An 8010-nucleotide genomic window follows, 5' to 3' on the forward strand; every position below is an offset into this window, starting at 1 on the left:
GAGATCGTTAAGGGAAAAGGACTTGTGGAGGGCCGGAGGCCCTTTATTGTAAGGCCTGGGGTTGCGAGACCACAGGGCAAGCTTACTGGAAGCCTGCCTCCTCATAGGACTGGATCAAGGCCGCTTGGGGCTGGAGCGGTGTAAGGAACTTGAGGGGCTGTAATCAGGGCGGCCCCTATGATAATACCCTCAGCATCACCTTCACTACCCAGAGCAAAAGGCAGGAAAACCTTCTCCAGTGGCTTAAAGGGAGAACTTGGGGACTAAGGATCTATGTCCCTGACTTTTCCCATCCTGACCCTGGATTCTGGTTCACCATTAGGTTGAGACAGGAGGCTGTGGACCACGGGGCGATTGGTCCAAATAGAGTTCTCCCAGATCAAGCTGGCAGTAAATGGATCACTCCAAGAAACGAATGATCCCACCCGCTGTGATTGGAGTACCACCCACAAGCTTACACTTGTCCAGGTCTCAGGAGAGGGAACTTGTCTAGGAAAGGTGCGCTCAGGTTATAACCCCCACATCTTCGGCTCAGTACATCTTACCAGCAAACAGTACCTGCTGCGCCTGCAACACTGGTCTGACCCCGTGCGTCTCCACCCAGGTATTTAAAAGCAGCCGGGACTTCTGCTTAATGGTACAAATATTTCCCAGACTGACTTACTACCCTGAGGAGGAATTCAAAGAAGTACAGCTGGGAAAGACTTGATTCCAGAAGGAGCCTGTTAGCCTTACCCTGGCAGTTTTGTTGGGATTGGGAGTAGCCGCAGGGATAGGTACTGGAATTGCTTCGCTAATCCAGGCCCCTAGACAGCTGGAACAACTGCACATAGCTATTAATCAGGATCTAAAGGCGATCGAAGGCTCCATATCGGCCTTGAAAAAAGCCTAATATCCTTGTCAGAAGTAGTCCTCCAAAATAGGCAAGGGCTGGCCTTGTTATTCCTGAAGGAAGATGGGTTATGTGAGGCCCTAAGGGAGGAGTGTTGTATCTATGCTGACCACAATGGTGTGACCAGAGACTCTATGGCCAAGTTAAGAGAAAGAATACAGGCCCGGGAGAAACATCTGCTGGATCAGCAGGGTTGGTTCGAAGGATGATTCCACAAGTCCCCATGGCTGACCACTTTACTCTCGGCCATAGCAGGACCTCTCGTTCTGCTCCTTCTAATAGTGACAATCGGCCCTTGCCTTCTTAGTGGCCTGCTTGCATTTATACAAAACCGACTGGGAGAGGTCAAGCTATTAGTGATGAGGCAGCAATACCAGGCATTACAGAATAAAGGTCTCTAGGATTAGAAGACCTACTAGAAGAAAAGGGGGGAATGAAAGATAGCCCCATGACAACTGGGCCCTAGCAAAGCAAGTCCCAGCCTATATCGTGCCCTGCAGCTGCGTCCTGTTGAAATCACCAAGTACCCCCATCTTCTTGTTGCCCCTGGAATTCGCCAAAAAAGACCATAAGGCCGGAAAAGACCTAATGAGGTATTTCCTTGCCCTCGGAATCCACCTAATAAGGTCACAGGGCCAGAGAGGGCCTAATAAGGTAATTCCCTGTTTTTGGAATCCACCTAATAAGGCCAGAAAAGGCCTACTTAGCTGCCCGTTGGGATGGCCTGGTGACCTGTACAGAAGAGAGTGGCTGGTGCTGATGGCTTGTTGCAAAACGATTGGCTGCCTGTGTGCAGCTTCTAATGTAATAGTTCAAATGTATTGGATGACTTGTGCATGGGCTTTCTGAAATGCGCGGGAAGATGCCCTATAAAAAGCCCCCTTTGAAGAGGCCCGGGGCTCTCAGCCACTGACTATTTGCGGTAACGCTGTGAGCCCAAGCAAGCTTGAATAAACCTCTTGCTTTTGTGTGGACTTGGTGTCTCAGAATTTTCCTTGACAGGTGTGGTTGCCCTGCGCTCGAACCCTAACACAGACACCGGGAGGCGTGGAGCGGGGTGCTCACGGGAGGCCGCTAGTGTCCTGCCACAAAACTGGCCTTCACAGACCCCTTCCACGCGGGACAGCCTCTTCTCCCTTCACCTGTGTAACAAATGAACGCCTGATCCAGCGTCTTGCACGCAAACACGTAAATGCCCTGCTGTGACGTCACTTCCACTTCTGCAAGCAGCCTTAGAGGGTCAGTCACCAGCTGTGCAGAGAACTAGGAAAATTGAGGTAAATGTGTAAGGCTGGTTTGCTGGAGTGAAAGCACAGTGGACAGGGTGTTTGCCTTGTTCGCAGCTGACCCAGGTTCAATCATCTGGATTGTATATGGTCCCATTTTGGTGTATAATAGATAGTTAGGATTTTACTGCTTCCAAAGTGTAAGTTTCAAAACATTTACCCTCAATGTTTGTGTAAATCAAATGGAAAACCGAATACAATGAGTGCAGATATGCTACAGCGAGTGAAGTGCTTCCTTGCATGTGGCTGATCTGGACACAAATTATGGACAGCACAGCGGGATGTGACTCCCAGAACATAACACACAAGGGCCTGAAGAATGGGGAATTGGCTGTCTATCCAACGTAAAAAGGGCTCACCACAGCATCCTGGTTGATCTCTGCCATGATCCTCTGCAAAGCAGGGTCTCTGAGCCAAGTCAGAGTCACAGCAAAGAATGAAACCATGGTGGGTCTTGACAGTACCCAGCAAAATGCAATGTTTGTACCTATTTACTTCTTATTTAATTCCTTCCACCTTGCCTTATCACTAAGAACCATTATTTACCAGTTAACATACTGGGAAGTCCACATGCCAGGACATCATCATAACCATGGTGTAGGTGATAATCAGCAAGTACCTTTCACTTTGGTACTACTATCACAAGAAGCTTTCACACACAACAGGATTATTTCCTTCCTTATTGTACTTTTGTATCAATCCCCCACCCACTTGTTGAAACTAAAATTGTTTTACCTCAGGGCACTGTTCTGACGCCGGCCATTGTTATTATGGAAGTGATTGATCCAGCATCACTTTTAAATTTACTAAAGCTTGAGGGAACATGAAGACCTTCCTACATTCCTTACCTACAGGATTTTCTCCAGGATTCTCTTTAAAGCCGCAGGTGCAAATAATGCGCTTTCCACATTCTTACATAAATATATATATTCTTACATATATAAATATGTATATTTATATATAGATTCTCTCCAGTGTGAATTCTCCTATGCATAAGGCCCCAGGATCCAGGATAGTCCTTCCCACACTCCTGACAGATATAAGGTTTCACTGCAAAATGACTTTTCACATGCGCAGTAAGGGCTGAAGTCAAACTGAACACCTTTCCACATCCCTTACACTTATGAGGTTTCTCTGCACTGTGAATTTTCCTGTTCAGAAAGCTATGCCCATTGCATCAAAATGTTCCTCCAGTCCTTTCATATATAAGACCTCAATCCAGGATAAACTTTTCTCACACAGCAACGCTTGAGGTTTGAGTAAAAATCTTACCACACCCCTACATGTTTTCTTCGAGTATGAATTTCCCTATGTTTAATAAGGAGTTAGGGGAAAGTGAAGGCTTTGCCAAAGTCTTTACAAACATAAGGTTTGTCTCCAGTATGAAAAATTCAGTGTCACAAAAGGATTGTGAAATAAGCAAAGGCCTTGCCACACTCCTTACATAAATATATATATGTATATATATATGGAATCATGCACTGTGTGTTTTCTTATGGACAAAAAGGTTTGAACAGTAAGTGAAGACCCTCCCACAGTAGTGACACAAATAGTGTTTCACTCCCCTGTATGAACTTTCCTATGCTCAGAAAGACCTGAGAAGAAATGAAAGGCCTTTCCACCTAACTCATATATAAGGGTTTTCTATGAAACATAAATTATGAAAACTAAGACTTCAGGAAGAAATAAAGGCCTTCCTACATTGCTCCCAAGTATAAGTTATCTCTCCAGTGTGAGTTTATCTGTGTACTAAGGCTTGTGGAATAAGCAGAGACTTTCCACTCCGTATATGCATATGGTTTCTTTCCAGTGTGACTTTTTCTGTGCATACTAAGATGTATGAGTCAGAGAAAGGCCACAGCACATTCTTACATGCATACAAACTCTGCAGTATGAAATCTCCTGTGTAAAAGCTATGAGGACCCATTGAAGGCCTTCCCACAGTCCTTACACTTAAACGGTTTCTCTCCTGTCTGGATGTTCACATAGTTCCACCGGGGTGATGCTGGACTCAAAAGTTTGTCCTCAGGGCTTACATTTCTGGGGATTCTGTCCAATATGAGCTTCTATGGGAAAGTGATGGTGCTGAGGACATGGGAAGAGTGATCTTTCGATCACCCCCAGAAGACATCCCACCTGTCTCAGCATCCCTGTGGGGATGAGGGTCAAACTGCTCACTTGAGCCTTTATCACAGTGTGCAGGAAGAGACATTCCACTAGGGCTGGCTGCTACCAGGTAGAAGTACAGAGAAGGATTCCAATTATTAGTCTATGCCATGAGAGTTTTCATGTCAAAAGAAATCAAGCTCTGCAGTTAAGCAGCTGGTAGGGTACGGGACAATGAGTTTCTTGGGGAAATGATAAATCCTGATGGGGATGAAAGCAGTGACATCGAAGCCAACCCTGGCGATTCAGAGAGGAACTGGCCTAGTAGAAATCCAGAGAGTTGAAGACATGGAACAGGAACAAAGGCTGGTAAGAACATCAGAGAGCAAGGTCCAGCCAAAGCTCTACCCCTTGAAAACACGCGAGCAGTGGACTCTAAGCTACAAAGAAAACCCCAGGAGGCAGTTTCAGAAACATGATTTCAAACTGAGAGTATCAGGATAGTACAGTGTGTTGCATGCAGTCAATCTAGGTACAATGTCCAGAATTCCAAAGGGTCCCCTGAGAACCATCTGACTGATAGATGGATGGAATTTTGCTCTATCCAATCATAAATGTTTCCTTTTTTACCTCTAATATTAGTAAAGTGATATGGGTGGGACCGAGGAATGTGACCAACCTTGTGAGTGATCACAGGTAAAACGGAATGGTCTGCTGGGAGGTGGGGAGCTTGGGACCTGACCCATATTCCCACTTATAAAAGATTTCATCAAGGCGCCCCTTCCATCCTTTCAAACGACATTTCTGTGCACAGTTACTTGATCTAAACTTTCCAATTGAGACCAGAGCAACTGTAGATCTGGGTAGGGTGTTCCTTGCACATGGCCAACCTAGGTTCAATCCCCAGGATCCTGTAGAGTCTCCCGGAGCACTATCAGAAATAATACCTGAGTGCAGAGCCAGGAGAAACCACTGAGGATCACCAGTTATTGTAGGATAATAGTGGTCTGACCTTGCTCCCTGGCCAGTGAGAGCTTATGTTTGTTGATTGCCCATAACCTTTCAATTACCTTTGTCTCCTGATCGAACTTTGACTTGTAAATATTGTCTTTCTCTTCACCTCCTAGACATCTGCTCTTTTGACTGAAGCCTCACTTGCCCTTACTTCCTCAATCCCCAAAAGAAGGGTCCAATGAGGGACTAGATGGACCCATGGCAAGTGGTGAGCTAGCTACCCTGGCATCGAAATGGGCCTGGCCAAAGTACCATAATGCTTATCTATAAGAGCCTGGTCATGGACAAATTCTGTCATGAATCAAAAAGTAATAACTAGACTTTGACCCTGATAGGATTAGGAGTGATTGATCCGGCCTGAGGACTGTAGTCTGAATCTGTGGTTAGAAGTCCCAAGGAGAATCACCAACAAGCCTAAAAGTGTCTATTACTGTGTCCATACACAATGGTAATCATTAGGAAGTAGAACTAAATATGTCAATTAAGTTGCTGGTCTAAAGAGAGGAGTAACATACCTTAAGGGCTGCTTTTCCTTCGTGGGCTGCAGGTGATGGGGAAGTCTGGAAAACCATTTTTCATTGAGCTTCCCGTGGGGGAGGCGTGAATTGGGGTCGTGGTGAGAGAAGGAAAAGAGCAGTTTCAGGGAGACAGGGAGAATGAAGGAGACTGAAAAAGGGGATGGTACTCCTCCATCCAGATTCCCTAAATTCCAGTATGTAGGCGTTACACCCACCAACTGCCCCCGGCGCTGTGTAATCCCATCAATGGCAAAGACCCAGAGACTATAAAACCCTGCACCTGGAAGAGAACAGCACAGTCTCCTACCTCCGCCTCTGGCTGTCTTACTGGGGCCTTTTGAAGGAGTGTGTGTTGAGTTTCCCTCCCTACCCCGAGAAGAGCCCCGGCAGCTGAAGATCTCTGGTTCGTGCCACAGCCATGCTTATGATGACTCTCCACAAGTTCAGACGAGCCTCACGCATGAAGGAACCAGCAGAGGAACCCAGGTGTGCAGGACCTGGGGCTTAGATCTCCAAGCTGCTAGTATTGGGACTGGGCCTCCTCCACCCAGATCTCCTATCTTCCAGTATGTAGGCATTACACCCACCAACTGTCCCCGATGCCATGTAATCCCATCAATGGCCAAGACCCAAAGACTATAAAACCGTGCTCTGGGAATGCACGGCCACACGAAATCTTATTATCTAGTCTTACTCTGGAAAAACTGGCAGGCTACCAGAAGTATCCTGCCCACACCACAGAGTCTGGCAAACTGCCCATGGTGTATTCAATATGCCAAAAATCAGTAACAATGATGGTTCTCATTCTCCGGACCCTGAAAGAGCCTCAAATGTGGCACTTCTTAAAATCTCTGGTATAGGAAGAAGGAGACATTACTGGGGCCTGCTTGAGTCAATCAATGGACAACAGGATGACAATGATACAGTGAGAGAAGTAGAGACAGAGAGTTAGAGGACACGGTTGCGACTTAGAGAGAAGGCTGAGAGCTGAGAGTAAGAGTGGCTGGGGAGATTGGAGAGGAGTCACAGAGAGCATTGGAGAGCGAGTTAGAGAGAGGGTTGGATAGAGCAGGGAGAGACAAGAGACAGAATAAACTGCAACTAATCAGTAACCAGCCTGGCCCTTGTTCTACTTCCATTGGTCCAAAGCAACAGCTGTCCAGGGTGGAGAAGTGGCTCAAGAGCACCAAATGTGGACAGTGAGCACCCGGCCCAGACAAGGTCAGACCTGAACACCTGAAGAACCTGCCGTCAGTACTCATCAATACACTGGCTCGGCTCTTCACTCGCTACCTGTCTGAATGCAAGGTTCCATCTCAATGGAAAACCAGCAGGACCGTACTACTGTTCAAGAAGGGAGACATCCATGACATTGGCAACTATCGCCCGATCTGCCTATTGTCTGTCATCTACAAGTTGTTCACTCGAGTCATCCTGAATAGGATTGGCAGAACACTAGATGAAGGACAACCATGTGAGCAAGCAGGGTTCCGCAAAGGATTCAGCACCATCGACCATATCCACACGATAACCAAACTCATTGAGGTTTCTCGGGAGTTCAAGATGCCGCTCTGCTTAACGTTCATTGATTTAAAGAAGGGCTTTGATTCTGTTGAGACGGAAGCGGTCATTGAAGCCCTAGCCAATCAGGGCATACAAGCCCAATACATCAGGATCCTCCGTGAGCTGTATTGCGGATTCACTACCAGGATCTCACCATTCTACAAAGAAGTGATCGTTGATGTCAAGAGAGGGGTGCGGCAGGGTGATACCATTTCACCAAAACTCTTCAGTGCCACCCTCGAGAACATCATGCGACGACTGGAATGGGAAGGAATGGGAGTGAAGATAGATGGTCGGCAACTACACCACCTCCGCTTTGCTGATGACATTGTTTTAATAACACCAAACATCAGCCAAGCGGCACAAATGCTGGCCGACTTTGACCGTGAGTGTGGAAAGGTAGGACTACAGCTGAATCTTACGAAGACAATGTTTATGAGAAATAGCCTTGTTCCTGACGCCCCATTCGCTCTCAATGGAACGACCATCTCCGAATGCAACAGCTATGTGTACCTAGGTCGAGAGGTCAACATGACAAATGACCTGGCACCCGAGCTGCGCAGGAGGAAGAGAGCGGCTTGGAACGCCTTCAAGAACGTCGAAGAAATAGCTAAGAGGACGAAGAACCTCC

The sequence above is a fragment of the Sorex fumeus genome, unplaced genomic scaffold (genome assembly GCF_029834395.1).
Source record: "Sorex fumeus unplaced genomic scaffold, SorFum_2.1 ptg000019l, whole genome shotgun sequence".
Classification (NCBI taxonomy): Eukaryota; Metazoa; Chordata; class Mammalia; order Eulipotyphla; family Soricidae; genus Sorex; species Sorex fumeus.